At 48.8% G+C, this 15,506-nt stretch overlaps 1 long non-coding RNA gene across 1 annotated transcript in view; it reads left to right on the top strand.

Moving 5' to 3' along the window:
- LOC130851181 (uncharacterized) overlaps nt 1-15,506 on the top strand; it is a 39,949-nt gene that overhangs the window by 7,296 nt on the left and 17,147 nt on the right. Inside the window, exon 2 of the long non-coding RNA XR_009053136.1 lies at nt 14,019-14,097. This is a non-coding gene — a long non-coding RNA (uncharacterized LOC130851181). The remainder of the gene's footprint in view (nt 1-14,018; nt 14,098-15,506) is intronic.

Below are 15,506 nucleotides of genomic sequence, written 5' to 3'. Positions count from 1 at the left end.
CCAGAAGGAACTGGGCTAACCAACCAAGTGAATTTCCTGCACGTAGGGTGGCAGAGCCGGAATGCTGTGCCCTTGGGACACCTCTCAGGAGGACGGACCACACCCTGTGAACTCGGGCCAGGCAATCCCTGAGGCTCCCTGTGTTGTGTGATGGACAGTTTATAGATGAGCGAACGAGCCCAGAGTTGTCTGGGGATGACTCGCACAAGGTCTCATGACTGGGTAGGAAGCAGACCTCACCTTTCCCCGCTGCTGCTCCATCCCAAAGCAGATTGAAGACGCAGATCCAAAGGTGAAGGCCAGCACTGTGGTGGCTCCTGCCGACAGCCGGACAGCCCTCAGCCTGAGAGCGCGAGGAGGATAAAACAGTTTCATAAACAACCAACCAGCCAACCCTGGCGCAAGTATTCAAGAGATGGCAATGTGGGTAAAAAGAGTCCAGCAAATCTGAAGTCTTCGCTGCATCACTGTGTAGACTGGCCTGTGTAATGAGGTCCCTGAGTCACTCACACAGTGTTACTGAATGTCTGCTCTGTGCCCACAAATGTCCATCCGAACAAAGTCACATTTCGTTCACTGCACATCCAATTAAAAAACCAACAATTGCTAGTCGAAGCCTTCAGTAACACTTGCTGGCGTCTGCACTCGCATTCTACTCAACCACACAGTCTCGAATCATACCTTTAAAGCCCAGCTTGGATTGTGTCCTCGTCCTGCTTTAATAAACCTTCGGTGGCTCCCCGTGGCTGTCACGTTAAATGTCCATCACTCAGCCCGGCTTTCAAGGCTGTCTGTGACATACGCTGCAAACGTCCTTTCAGCAGGGCTTTCCTGTCCATGCTTTCTGGGGCCCCAGGGCCTCTGGAAATGACTCAGACAGTGGTGAGTCTGGAAGTCGTGAAGTTTGGTGTTGGTGTGACAGTCAGGAAGGGGCTCTGCTGGCTGAGAGCTCACCAAAGAGGAGCCACTGGACTCAGCTTCACGGGTGGCAGGTTTCCATAGCTTCGTTAGTGTTCCAGGCTTCACGGTGCCAGCCCTAAAGTGGGGACACCGTCTTCCACGGAGCCCACCCCTTCCTGTTGCTTTGTGCCCCCTCCCATATCCAAGACTCTTCCCACCTGGCAGCACTTCTCTTGAGGACCCCAGCCTCACATTTATATTGAAATAAGGGTGTCAGATCCCAGTTGTGAGTCTCTATCCAGTGCCTAGATTTTTCAGAGGCCTCACTCTTCTTACAGTTTTAAGTTACAAAGAACTTTTGAAGAAAGGGTTGGTTTCAACTGGAGGTGGGGCTGTACCATCCGTTACCTGGGTCACTGGTTCTTCAAATTCCGTGTGTGTGTGTAAATCACCCAGGGAGCTTGTGAAAAGGCACATTTGGTTCTGTAGGTTTCAGGATCTCTATTCCCTTTAAGCTGCCAGGTGATGCCAGGCTGTGGCAGGCATCAGGGGACCACGCCATGAGCAAGGAGGATCAAGGCCAAGGGCCCTGGAGAGAAGCTCAGGTTCCCAGGCTCCGCCTCCCCCACACCAGGGGGCCACGCATTTGCTGAGCCCAGAGGCTGCTGCCCGGCACGAGCACACAGCCGTCTGCCTCGGGCAGCTCGTGGGCATAAATGAGCTGGCGGGGTGTCTTCTCCTCCACGTCTTTGCAGACCTTAGTTACCTCACAGGTGTAGACCCTCAGGAGGCTCTCATCTGGCTGTTGGAGATGGCGCTTCTCCTCTCCAGAAGGCAGTTCAGCAAGTTCTCGTGGGAAAGAGGTAAATACTGCCTTCGGGTGTCTCCTGGAGCAGCTTCCAGCAAGTGGAGAGGCGCCTATGGCCTTGTTCTCCTTAGCACATCGTTCTTCTCCCCACCTGGTGCACAGACAGGGCACTTCCAGCAGTGCTCAGGTGGGCGACGCCCACTCCTGCTTACTTCTGTTTGTGTCACTCTGGGAGGGAAGGTAATGCGATTTAGCTAAGCCACACTGTAGGTGGGAAGTTATAACCCACCTAACTCCTTAACGAAGCTACCAGTTAAGGCTGTGTCCCTGCCACGTGGTCGATGGCAACTCTGACAGCCCTGTTCCTGCAGAGCCCAGAGCTCCAGCAAGTCTTTAGAGTCTGCTCTCCTGCCTCCCCCTGCCCGCCCCCTGCTTCCTCCTTAAAGTGTGTTTTGAAGTCCACATGAGACAGGTCACCCAACCCATTGGTCATGCAATGGGCTTACAGAGTGTGATGTCCGCAGCAGACTTCATCTGGGCCTTTGGAGGCTGTCATATCCCCAGAGAGAACATTTGCGTTGACCATTTGGCATGGGAACCAACATCCTTCTCACCCGAGAGGTCCTAGGCTTCACTCTAGGGAGTGGCATGGGGGTTAGAGCTCAGAGAGGAAGAAAAAAATGGAGTCAGGGACCCAGGAAACAACGTCCCCGCTGAAGGGAAAAGCCTTTGGAGATGTGCCTTTGTTACCGGGATGGGTGTTCAGTAAGCGTTTGTTGAGTGAATGCGTGAAAAGAAATCAAGAAGGAAAAAGCTGTTGTATGTGAAGCACAGGTGTCACCACCAAATGTCTTGTTCTCCTGCTTCCCTCCCACCAGTTACTTGTAAGGCTCTTGTCTCAAACGTGCTGGGGGCCTTGTGAAGACATCTATGACAGGGTCCTCCTGAGAAGGTGAGCAGTGACTCACTTCATGGGGTTGTGGCAGCTGTGAGTGGTCTCCTTCAGGTCCTGGAGCTTCTGGACCTGGTTGATAGCAGAGCCTGGACTAAAACTCGTATCCTGTGACCCCCAGCTCAACATGCTTTCTAATCTGTCAGGCTGTGGGCCCAGCAGGAAATGTGTACCATCCACGTGTATCCCTCTGTGAGCGGGCATGGGAGTGGATTAACTTGGGGACTTGACCTCAAGCCCTGCTCTCCTGTTCACCTTGGACAAACACTTTGACCCAAAGAGGTTACCCCTGGCCCCATGTACAGTGGGGAGGATGCCTCAGATCAGCAGAAGCAGGAGCCACAGACTAACGGCGACTCATCTGTACCTGCATTAAATGAAAGATGAAGGGACAGGTACCCAAAGGGCCGCCATACTTCACTTCCCTCAGAGGAATTGCAGAGGGCTCTCCTTTCTAGTTTAGAACCCAAGCAAGGCTCCACACTCGGTCAGCCTGGAGTTTTTTTCTAGGTCATTTGAGGCAAAGAAGAGTAGTGCCTTCCCTTTTTCCTTCCTTCTCTCTCTTCAGCGAACAGTTATTGAGTGTTTGCGGTGTATTGGGCGCTGTTTCTGGGCACTGGGAATAGAGCAGTGAACAAAAACCCACACCCTCATGGGGCCACATTCCAGTGGGGGAAACAGCAAGGCAAAGCCAGCACACCGCAAGGTAGCTGGTGAGGGTGAGGAAACAAAGCATGGAGAGGGACAGAGGGTGCGGGGACCGGTTGTGGTTTTTACTAGGATGGTCGGCAAAGACTCCCCTGGAGAAGTTGACCTTTGAGAATAGACTGAAAGGAGCCAAGGGAGCAAGACATTTTGGTATTTGGAAGAGTCTTTCAGAAGGAAGAGCAAGTGCAGGTGTCCTGGGCAGGCATGGCTGGTGTGCTTGAGGAAGAACAGGAGGCCCGGTGAAGCTGAAGCTGAGGATGTGTGAGGGGCCGAGAAACTGATGAGAGAGAGAGAGAGAGAGAGAGAGAGATCTGGGGCCAGATCATGAGGTCGATAGAGAGGCGGGAAATCACTGGAGGGTTTCTCCTGGCTCCTGGGTAAGGAGAGGGTCAGGGCGTGCGGAGGGCGGGTGGCAGCAGGTGGAGGAGTCGGCGCATCTCAGCTGTAAACAAAGGGGAGGTGGTGAGACCTTGGACAGGGGTCCTTGGGCGATGAGACCTTGGAGCAGTGAGGGGTGAGACGTGGTCGACTCTGAATGTAAGACAGAACCAAAAAACCTTGCCATTGGGTTGGATGTGGGATGTGAGTGAAGGAAAGGAGACAGGATGACTGCAGGTGTTCAGGGTTTCTTTTTGGCTGAGTAATTCAAAGGATAATGTGCTGTGAACTGGGATGGGGAAGATGTGGGAAGGGCAGAGGGAATGTGAGGGCCTCCGCCTTGGGTGTATTAAACCTGAAATAATGTGTAATAAGAATAAGCATAGCCTACGCTCGCTGAGCTCTTCTATGCGTCAGGCGCTGGGCAAAGCAAGCTGTGGGTATTGTCCCATTTGATCCCTACATCATCTCCACTGCAGAGATAAGACGATGGGTAGTTGTGCCCATTCACAGCCTGACAAGACCTCCTGCAGCAACAGAAAAATAGGTCTTTCCTGTTTAATTGTTCTGTCGTAACTGCACAGTCATGGTTGGTATCGGCTTGCCACGCTGTGAATGAAGATGTGAGATTCCTCCTTGCTCCCACCGCACGATGAGAGATTATCAGCTTTGTTCTGCTCCTGGAGCCCCGTGGATGCTGCGTAAACACTTGAGTGAGAGAGCTGGTGGAACCTGCAGGTGCGGCCACAGGCTGGGCTCACCGTGCTCCTCGCCTGTGAGGGGAGAAGCCAAGGCCCAGGGCCCGTGGCTGGGGTACATCCCTCCACCGGGTGCATGGTGGGTGCGCGGCAGAGTGAGCCTGAAAACCAGGGGCGTGGAGCTTTCAGGGTGGGCAACTAGGCTTCATAACGAGAAGCATCAAAAATAGAAAACATGAAAATATGAGTCTGCATCTGAGGTGAGCAGCAGGGAGCAAGCTGTGAGGGATGGAGGGAGGGGAGTGGGGAAGGGGACTGCGCAAGGCTGGTCTGTGAGACCAGGTGTGCTTTCTTGTTCTTCACTAGCTCCAGGAGAGTCTTACCAGCTGGGAGAGCCCTAAAGTGGCCAGCAGTGTGTGCTGAAAAAAAGAGAAGTGGGAAAAGCTCCAGATGTAACCCATTTAAGAAGTATATTAGTTAACCATTTGCTGAGTAACAAATCACCCCACACTGAGCGGCTTATAGCAACCACGGTGATTTATGATCTCTCACAAGTTGGAAGCAGCCGACAGCATCGCAGAGGCTCTTCCCTCCGTGCGTGGCACCTGAGCTGGAGGAGCTGGCGCTCCCCGTCCTCAGGTGTTTCTCACTATGGGGTCACTCAGGGTCTTTCTAGCGGGGTGTCTTCACGATAGTGACACTTCTCATGTGACAGCCCAGGGAATCCAGAACTGTGTGTCCCCAGAGAGAGAGAGACAAACAGGAGGAAGCCCAGGGGACAGGCAGCCCCCTATTTGCTGATTGTCAGAAGTGATGCCCACAGGTGGCCCTTGTTCATGGGGCACGAAGCAGATGCCACCTTTTTCGGGGAGGTAAATCCGAGGATTGCTGGCATGTTTTATAACCACACAGAAGTCTGTGATGTGATCTGGGGACCTCATAACTGTACCCTCCTAATTATACAAGAGACATTCAATGGAAAGTTTCTTGGTGCCTGCAGTGGTTGGCAATTTGTGTGGGACATGTGGAGGGGTGATGTGACGTGCAGACAAGTGGCTGCACTTTCTGAGACTAAATGCTGTGTCGCTGTTGTTACCAGGACAACCCTGAGGCCTGGGAACACTTCTTTTCTATGACTCAGGATGATATATATCAGACTAGACTGTAAAGTAGTTAATCCCATAGGGATACGAAGTAGAGCTAGGAAGACAGGAAACAGTAAGGAGATTGGGTAGTAGATAAGAAAGTGGCCTTGACTTGGCTGTGCTTTTGATTTGATAGAAAAGCAGAAAATTCCAAGTCTTTGAGAGGCTGCAATATTCTGGACCAGCTAGGCTAGCCAGCTGCCTCCATGACAATTAAAACCAATAGTGACACGAGTCCTGGCGAAACCAGACCTCTCCTGCTCCTGCCCCCAGTGTGAAGGCACTCAGGGCTCTGTGTGCAGAAGTTGGACTGTAGATAATTATTTTGTTAGAGGGGCATTGGGAGTCTTAGTGAATTCAAATGTACTTCCAAGTGGTGTTAGAAAACCTCCTGTAAGGACGTTGATTGCACCATGGGATGGTTGCCTGATGCCGACTCATTAGGAAAGCGCATTCTGGGCCTAGCCTGAGTGAAGCCAGGGAAGGATAAACACTGTCACTGTGGCTGGAATCCTGGAGTTCCCAGGATAACTGTCATGTCCTTACACTTGATTGAGTTTATTCTACTACAGACTCTCGCTAAAGGCCACCGTGTCCCAACATGTGAGGCAGTTGCCAACATGGACTAGTGCCAACAGCTGGAGTTCTTATCTGTGGCAGTTAAACAATTAAAGAGGAACCTGAGTTTCACCGGAAGCAATTCCTTGGACCATTTTGCACCGTCTTCAGCTGGGTCCAGGTACCACCACTGCAGGGCCGACTGGCTGACAAAGACTCACTGAGGCTAGGGGACTTCCCACTTGAGGGACCAGTGTTATGACCAACTTCTTAGTGTCTCGCACCTGGTGGATTCCCACGAGGCCGGACCCCAGACCCACGTCCCTTAGCGTGTGATGGTGGAATGTAATTTGGCAACTGTTGTATGTATTATGCAAAAATAAATTAATAAGTAAATTTAAAAGGGAGACAGAGAAAGTGAGCAAATAAATTTGGAAAACTGGGCTCAATAAAAGTAGTTTTTTACTTTTTTTGGAACAAGATTTCTCAGAGGCTTTCACATGCCACCATGCCTTGTGAATGTCCAGAAGGACAGGTAGCATTTTTACGTCTTACGTGACCGTCAGAACCATGTTCCTGTGATCACCTTGGGTGACTTAATTTTCCAGCGATGACTTTGGGATATACCGTCCTAGACCAGAGCTACTTAGAGTGCAGCCCTTGGCCTGATCGTCTCCAATGGGGTAAGTACAGAAATTGAGAGTAAGCTTTTAGAAACTTTTCTGGCAATTGGACAGAGTAATTTTCATGTTCGTTGAACCTAATACCAAAGTAGTGGGGCTTGTATTTTGTATTTCTCTGTTCTGATTGATTGCGTTAATTTCATGTTCTAAGTCATTAATTTTTAGGGTACTTTACAAAAAATATCCATCTGCAGCACACTTGAAAATTTAAAGCAAACAACAACAAAAAAACACCAGCACCTCTTCTCATCACTTGAGAGCATCCCCACCAACATCAAACCCCCGATCAGATTTTTCTAGCATCTGGCTGTGAGCACAAAAGTTACCAGATGGACCCCAGCCTACCTTCCAGCATCCCCTACCCCCGCAGGGCAGCTAGCCCTGCCTGTATCATTTCTTCATGCACCTGTAATTTTGTAGTCTGAGTGCAGAATCTCAGACCCCCACAGTGGTCCATCCATTCCTTGCTCCAGAACGAGAAACCCCAGGATGCTGCCTTCTCAGGAGAGCATTTCAGGAGGAGAAGGAAGGTGACCGCCATCACTCCACCTGACCCACCCGCCACACTTAGCAACACTCACTTCCCACCCTTGGGATATAGCTGACGACTCTTGGAAAACTTAAGAAAGTATAACAGGCTTTCGGGAATGGTGACTTCCCACCAAGGAACGGAGGCAGGGGGGGATTTAAGTAACTGGGGTTAAACAACGCTTGCCTTTTGTTCTCCCTAATCGCGCTGGTCACGTGCGGTTTTTCCCTCCGGCTTTCTGCAGTGTTCTCCAGTAGAGGACTTCAGTCTTTTAAAAATAGTAATTTTGGTAACAGTGGTAATTGCTTTAATTGGAGTCCTTTAAAGGTAGATCCTTCTCGCCCGCCTCCTCTTAAGACATGAATCATGCTCTGCTCTGTTGAGTTACCCTGAGTCCACGTGGCGTTATTTCCTCTTTATATCTATTAACGGGCATTGTAGGAGGGGAGGCAGAAAACTTCCAGAAGTCGCTATTTTTTCAGTCTAGAGTAATTACCAGGAATTTTTCTTTGTTTCCAGGAAGTGGTAGATAAGCAACTTTATGCAGAGAAAAATATGCAAATTGCATATGACTGCACTTTCCGTTGGAGCTTTTCACAGAGGATTAGAACTCTTAAGCCCCACCAGGCTCCATTTGTCACAAAAGCCTTCTCCCACTCCCAGCAGAACCAATTTGCCTCTCATGTTTCTGGGGACCCAGTCCTGTTATCAAGTGACAGTAGTTGGCCCTGCATAGAGTTTTTTATCCCCAAATAGCCGCATTCTTTCACATAGTTGTTTGAGCTGCTTGACACACTCTAGGGAAGCAGACAAAATATCATGCCCTTCCCTTTGTTTATGAGAAACCTGGGGACAAGGAAGCCACACAGAAGGCCCCACGTGGCTGGGCAGGGGAGACTCAGGAGAAGCTTGAGGGAACCAGCCTCCCCCTCGGCCCATCTGGACAACCTCCTCCGCTCCTTACGTTCCTTCGTATGTCAGAGGGGACAGAAACGGGCCAGCTCTGGTTCTTAGAGTTCTATTTTATGTTGAGTTTTGATCTCCTGGTTGGTGTTGGGTGAAATTGCTGAGAAAAGTGTCCATCACAGATAATCTAGAAAAGGAGAAATTGGGAACCGTTGAATTTTGCTTCTAAAACTCCTCTTGGAGTGTGACCAGCAAAAGTGTGTAATTTGTATTCTGGATTTCTTGTTCACTTATGCTTTCATGTCCTTTCTTTGCCCTTGTCCACATTTTAGGAAGATAATAAAAATAAGTGTTTACTCTATGACATACATCAAAGCAAGATCCTTTTGACCCACCTCCTAGAATAATGGGAATAAAATCAAGAATAAACAAATGGGACCTCATGAAACTTAAAAGCTTTTGCACAGCGAAAGAAACCATAAGCAAGACAAGAAGACAACCCTCAGAATGGGAGAAAATACTTGCCAATGAAGCAATGGACAAGGGATTAATCTCCAAAATATACAAGCAGCTCATGCAACTTAATACCAAACAAGCAAATAACCCAATCCACAAATGGGCGGAAGACCTAAATAGACATTTCTCCAAAGAAGACATACAGATGGCCAACAAACACATGAAAAGATGCTCAACATCACTAATCATTAGAGAAATGCAAGTCAAAGCCACAATGAGGTATCACCTCACACCACTCAGAATGGCCATCATCAAAAAATCTAGGGACAATAAATGTTGGAGAGGGTGTGGAGAAAAGGGAACTCTCCTGCACTGTTGGTGGGAATGTAAGTTGGTACAGCCAGTATGGAAAACAGTTTGGAGGTTCGTTAAAAAACTAAAAGTGGAACTACCATATGATCCAGTAATCCCACTCCTGGGCATATACCCAGAGAAAACCATAATCCAAAAAGAAACATGTACCATAATGTTCACTGCAGCACTATTTACAATAGCCAGGACTTGGAAGCAACCTAAATGCCCATCAGCAGATGAGTGGATAAAGAAGATGTGGCATATATATACAATGGAATATTACTCAGCCATAAAAAGGAATGAGATGGAGCTATATATAATGAGGTGGATAGACCTAGAATCTGTCATACAGAATGAAGTAAGCCAGAAAGAGAAAAACAAATACTAACTCCTATATATGGAGTCTTGAAAAAATAAAAAAGTGCTGATGAACCCAGTGATAGGGCAAGAATAAGGATGCAGATGCAGAGAATGGACTGCAGGACACGGGTTTGAGGGGGTGGGGGGCGAAGGGGAAGCTGGGACGAAGTGAGAGAGTAGCATAGACATAGATACACTACCAACTGTAAAATAGATTGCTAGTGGGAAGTTGTTGTATAACAAAGGGAGATCAACTCGATGATGGGTGATGCCTTAGAGGACCAGGACAGGGAGGGTGGGAGGGAGTCGTGAGAGGGAGGGGATATGGGGATATATGTCTAAATACAGCTCATTCACTTTGGTGTACCTCAAAAGCTGGTGGACAAGAGTATAAAGCAATTATATTCCAACAAAGAGCTTAAAAAAAAGTGTTTCCTCTGCAGTTTTCTTTCTGTCTGTCATCTATCCAACCATCCATCCATCCATCCTATACTTCTATCTATCTATCTATCTATCTATCTATCTATCTATCTATCTATCTATCTATCTATCTACCTACCTACCTACCTACCTACCTGTCCGTCCGTCCGTCCATCCATCCATCCATCCATCCATCCATCTATCCATCCATCCATCATTAGATATCTGTCTATCCACTGTAGGGAGGACAAATTCACCTCTGTTCTCTTTAGGTCTCCAGTTGGGCCTAAGAATTAAATGGACAAAGACAGATGAGCAGGAGAAAGGCATATGCGTTTTAATAAATTGTTACATGTACATAGGAGACTCCATAAGAGAATGAAGACCTGAAAAAGCAACCAGAGCAGAAAGCTTTTATACCTTTTAGACAAAGAAACAAACAGTGCATTTGTGAAGAGTGGACAGGACACAGGGGTTTGGGCCAGAGAGGGTAAGTAGTGAAGGAGTAACCAGGAAAATAAGGGTTGGCTGAACAAGGTTTGCTTGTACAGATGTCTCAGCCTCAGATTCCCCATCTCTGGTGATAAGACCATCTTCCTTTCTCCCGGTACAGGGAGGGCACTTTTACAGGGAAGTTTATCTCCTGCTTTCAGAAAGAAAAAGGAGGGTTAGAGAGCCCTTGTTATACCTGCTGTTTCTCAAGTGCCTTTAACTCAAAATAATCAGTCTGCCTGGGTGGCATATTTTGGGATGACATTCTCTGAACTCCTTCACTATCCATTCTATACCTGTATCTCCATTTATCTATACATCATCTGTCTGTCTTCTATCTGCCTGCCTATCCGTCCGTTCATCCATCCATCCATCCATCCTATACCTGTGTCTCTACCCGCCTGCCTCTCTATCCATCATCAATCCTCTGTCTCATTCATCAGTAGCCTGCATGGCCAGGTGTCACCAGTCTGTGACCACCAGTTGAGCCACACTTCATCTTGCTGTGAATTCCTCAGCCACTTGTCAGTTTGTGGACTGTTAATCTGGGCCCCTTCCCTGCCCAGCCCTTCAAGCCTCCCAAGATCTCTCCAGGGTCCGATTCTGGCATTGTGGTGTCTCATTCATGCTGTCACTGAACTGGGCCACTGTCCCTCCCTGTCAGGCTGCTGCCCTCACCAGCACACGAGCTTTGGCACTCAGCATGCCTTTCAGGTGCAGAGGAGGCTTTTCCCTTAAATTCTGACACCACAACAGGAACTAGACTCTGTTGACGAGCTTGAGAGAGAGAAGGCGATGGAGGTAACGCACAGGTAACTGTAAGCCTCCTGGATGTGGCTTCCTTTAGAGCCTCTAGGTGGGTCTGTCCTGGGGGTCCTTTACAGGGCTCCCCCCACCTGCTCTCAGGTGACCCTCGTGGGGTGGAGGGGCCACCTCCCCTCTGGGAGCGCTCTGTGTATGTCTTCTTTCTTCATTCAGAGGCCAGCCTCCCTCATCCTCACTTCCTGTCTCCAGACCAGCCTCGCCCCAGGATGACTGACAACAGAAATGGCCCTTGTGTTTGAGAGATACCCTCTCTCCACCTCAGGAATGCTCCCTTGCCTTCTGGTCCCTGACAGGAAGGTCCACTAGAACATGATTTTCCAACATGAGCCTTAAAAAACAGGCATGGCCAACAGCCTTCCCAAAGGCTGACAGACAGCAAGTTACCCAGGTCCCTGCTCTGGACTCTCTTCCTTCCTTTAGGTGGAATTCTCCAACCCAGCCTCTGCTCCTGCAGACGCGCCACCCACAGGCTGCGGGTCCAGCCTCTGCAAACCCATTCCTTAGCCCCTAGCCCACCAGTCACTCCCCCCACCCCACCTCCTCAAGGAACAATTCTGTTTCTGCTGTTTATTCCGCACAGAATATGGAGCTTCTCAGCCTCAAATACGTGCATTCAGGCCCACAGACTCAACAGGAAGCATGATATTTGCTTTTATTTCATAATCAAAGGTTCACTTAATAGTTCTTTGCAAAGCAAAGAATCAGTCTGTCCAAAGGTGAATTTGAATTTCTTCTTTTTATTGGGTAAATACTGCTTACGTGTTTACGATGATTTTTAAAAGGTAACAAAACAAAACCACCTATACCTTCGTTAGGGCCTGGGATTCTGTTTGGGCATCCTGTCTCTCTCCTTTCCTGTCTACCTGTCCTTCCTGTCTACCTTTCTACCACCTCACATCTCATCTTCCTGCCAGAGCTGCTCTGAGACAAGTCTGTGTGTAGTCCCTGCTGTTCGCCCCCAGGAGCTCCCTGAGCCCATGCTCTGCTCTGGCCAAATCTGCCCTCTGTACCCGTTCATTTCTGTCCCCTCTGAGCATAGGTGAGGGAGGCCACGTTGCACATCCAGCCTTAGCTGGGGTGACAGCAGCTGCTGGGACCCCCTTTCCTTAGAAGCAGTCAGTCAAGTGGGAGTTCCCTTTTTCAGTTCCTGGATCACATCTGCTTGTTAAGGAAAAGTATTTAAAACTTGAAAATGAGGCAGAAGGTGATGGCATGTCATTTCAGTGTCAACTCGAAAAAGATAACCCCAAAGGTTTCAGTGTATTACTCCCTGGGGCATTAACCAGTTTTGTATTATTTTGTATTAACCTAGCACTCAAATTCTAAGTCTTTTATGAAGTTGCTATAAATGTCAAGTTCCCCAAATGTTCCTGGAACTATTTTACTATTTCCATCATTCATTAATGAATGAAGTGTGTGACACGTGTTCATTTCAATCCTGTAGTAGTTATCTATTGCTGGGTAACAAATTATCCCAGATCTTAGTGGCTTAAACCCATAATAAACATTCGTTATGTTACACAATTTCTGTGGGTTGGGAATGCAAGACTGTTTTAGTAGAATCATCTAGCTTGGGGTCTCTCATGAGATTGCAATCAGCTATGTGGATCTGCCCCACAAGGTGCCTCACTTAGAAGGGTGACAGGCCAGTGCTCGCTGTTGGCAGCAGGCCTTGGTCCTCACCATGTGGACCGCTTCACACACCTGGGTGAATGTCCTCATGACATGGCAACTGGCTTCTCCCAGAGCAAGTGACCCAGGAGAGAAAAGGGGAAAGCCACAACGTCTGCTAAGACCCAGAAGTCACATACATCCTATTGGTCACATGAGTCAGTCCTGTTCATTGTGGGAAGAGGTGACACAAGGACATGAGCACCAGAGGGTGGGGATCCCTGGGGGCAATCTCGGAGGCTGGCTGCCACCATCCTCCCTCTGTCCCCCAGAGAGTCACATCCTGCCCACACACACCATGTGCTTAGCCTCTCCCAAGCCCCCCGGTACAGTAGAGTATCAGTTTGAAGTGCAGAATTTCATTCTCCAAATTAGGTCCAGATATGGTGGAGGCTTCTTAGGTGTAGTTCCTTAAATCCTCAAAGCCAGGTGTGAAATTTGTGAACTAGAGAGACAAGTTATCTGTAACAATAAGACAAGCATAGGATAATTACTGCAGACTCTACTGTTCGACGAAGTTGGAGATCAGGAATGCACAGAAGTCCCTGGTTCATAGCAATTCTGAAATCCAGTAGGGTGCAAATTGGCGTTTCCTGGGAATAATTTCCCACAGCTCTTGGCTTCACTGTGGGCTTTTGGTTTCACCCTCTGAGTCATCCTTCCTTTTCCTGTGTTTGTGTAGTTTTCTCAGCCTGCTTCTGGCTTGTATAAGTTTCAGGGTCCAAAGGCATCTTTTCAGTTTGTGCTGTCTGTCCCTTTCAGCCCAAGCTGTCAAAGCTTCCTTCAATATAATTCTCTTAAAAACATGTGGATGACCTGTGAATCTTATTGGGGGACTCAATCCATTAGAGAGAGAGAGAGAAAAAAAAAAGCCTACCTGCGAATAGCTCCAATATATGCCCTGCGAGATCAGAGTTGTTGAAGCACCCAGTCTGTGACATTTCTTATTTGTATGACACCCAAAGCCGACGAAGACACAGTCACATTCTTGGGTTTGTCCTTAGACCAGATTTTCCTGACAGTGCCTTGAACTTGATTTTTGCCTAAGAGCCCTTTAATTTTAACAGCATCTGCCATCTGGAAAGGGCGAGAATTTTCAAAACCAGAAAGTTCTGCCTGTCTTTTGTTTAACAGCCCCTGCTTTAGCTCATTTCTCTTGTCTCGCTTTTTACCAGAAGCAGCAAGAAGAAATGCAATGGCCTGTTCTACACTCTGCTCGGACCATCTCCTTTGCCAGGTCACCCCGTGCATAAGGTATATTTTCTACCTTCCTTAATACTTCAGGCTACAGTGCTGGTAAAATTTCTGTCTCTACTACATAACAATTTCCAGTAAGATTTTTCTTTCCTTTAATCCCTTACCTGAGGCCACCTCAAAGACAGTCATGCTTCTACAAACAGTTTTTCAAGGCTTTTCAAGTTTTCACGGACACTTTCCTCAAGGTCCTTCCAGCTTTCACTCACTACCAGCTTCCAAAGCCACAAGGAAACTTTCCTCTAATATCCCTGAACTTATCCGGCAATTCCCACACCAAGAGACAGGGGCCCATCCTCAGAAAACCCCCTCTCACTCTCTACCAGGAGTTCCCCCACCGCTCCAACTCTATTCTTTTCATCCTCCCCCCTCCCTCCCTCTCTCTCTTAGTAAGGAGGGTGTGTGATTAGCTTGTCAGATGCACTTTAGATATGTCTTATGCAAAGATCACGGCTCTTAAACTTCTGGCCAAGAGTTGAAGCTCCTGGAGGTCCGTGTCTGCTGGGGAAGAGGTGGGGACCCTGGCGAGTGGGAGTGCAGGCGTATTCACACCAATGAACACGTCACACTGTCGTTCAGAGCCTTGTATCATTCTAGGTGCTGCTCCATTTCATTCCTTTAGAACCTTATGAAGTAAACTCACTGATGAGAACACAAAAAAGTCATGTGATTCTCTCAAGGCCACGCAGCTTCTGGCAGACCAAGGTTTGAAAGCAAGTGTCTCTCAGGAGCCCATGACATTTCTAGCTCATCAAAGAGCGGGTTGTCTAAGGCGATCCCTCAGTGTTGAATGAATGAATGAGTTCTTCGGAGTTGGCTCTGCCACATCCCCAGGTTTTGCGGTGGAAACAGCAGGGGGTTCTGTTAGACGGGTGTAATTGCACATTCCTGTCCTGGGTAGGTGCTTATGACCAAGAAGTTCAGCTCAACACCAGTGACTGACTAAGGCCCACTGGGTCGACCAGATGGACCCTGGCGAAGGTACACAGGGATCAACTTAGGTCTCTCATTTCTGGTCCCATCTGAACTTGAATCCAGGCATTCACAAGGAGCCTGTGGCATCCAGGGGCAGCAGCAGCTGCAACCACAGCCATCATCCCCCATCCCAGGGCCCCTAGAGCCCTGCAGCCTGAGCCACCTTTGTGCGCGGCAGCCAGGGAGGCTGGTGCCGCCCCATCACGGCCCCTGCTGGGAACAGCTGCCCGCCCTCCTGTCCACAGGAGGGCGCAGCACTTGCTGCCTGGCCCTGCCTCTGAGAGCAGCCTTGGCCAGGGAACGGCTGGCGGAGCAAGTGTGTTCATCTGCTCCATCTGCTGCCACCACTGGGGAAGGAGTCCTGACAGCCCACTTGTGTGCAGCAAGTAAATCTACGAGAGTTTTGCTCATATTGGGAGGGGAATTCGTGGGCT

Source organism: Hippopotamus amphibius, chromosome 4 (genome assembly GCF_030028045.1).
Source record: "Hippopotamus amphibius kiboko isolate mHipAmp2 chromosome 4, mHipAmp2.hap2, whole genome shotgun sequence".
In the NCBI taxonomy this organism is placed as follows: Eukaryota; Metazoa; Chordata; class Mammalia; order Artiodactyla; family Hippopotamidae; genus Hippopotamus; species Hippopotamus amphibius.
This window is presented reverse-complemented; position numbering and strand designations above follow the sequence as displayed.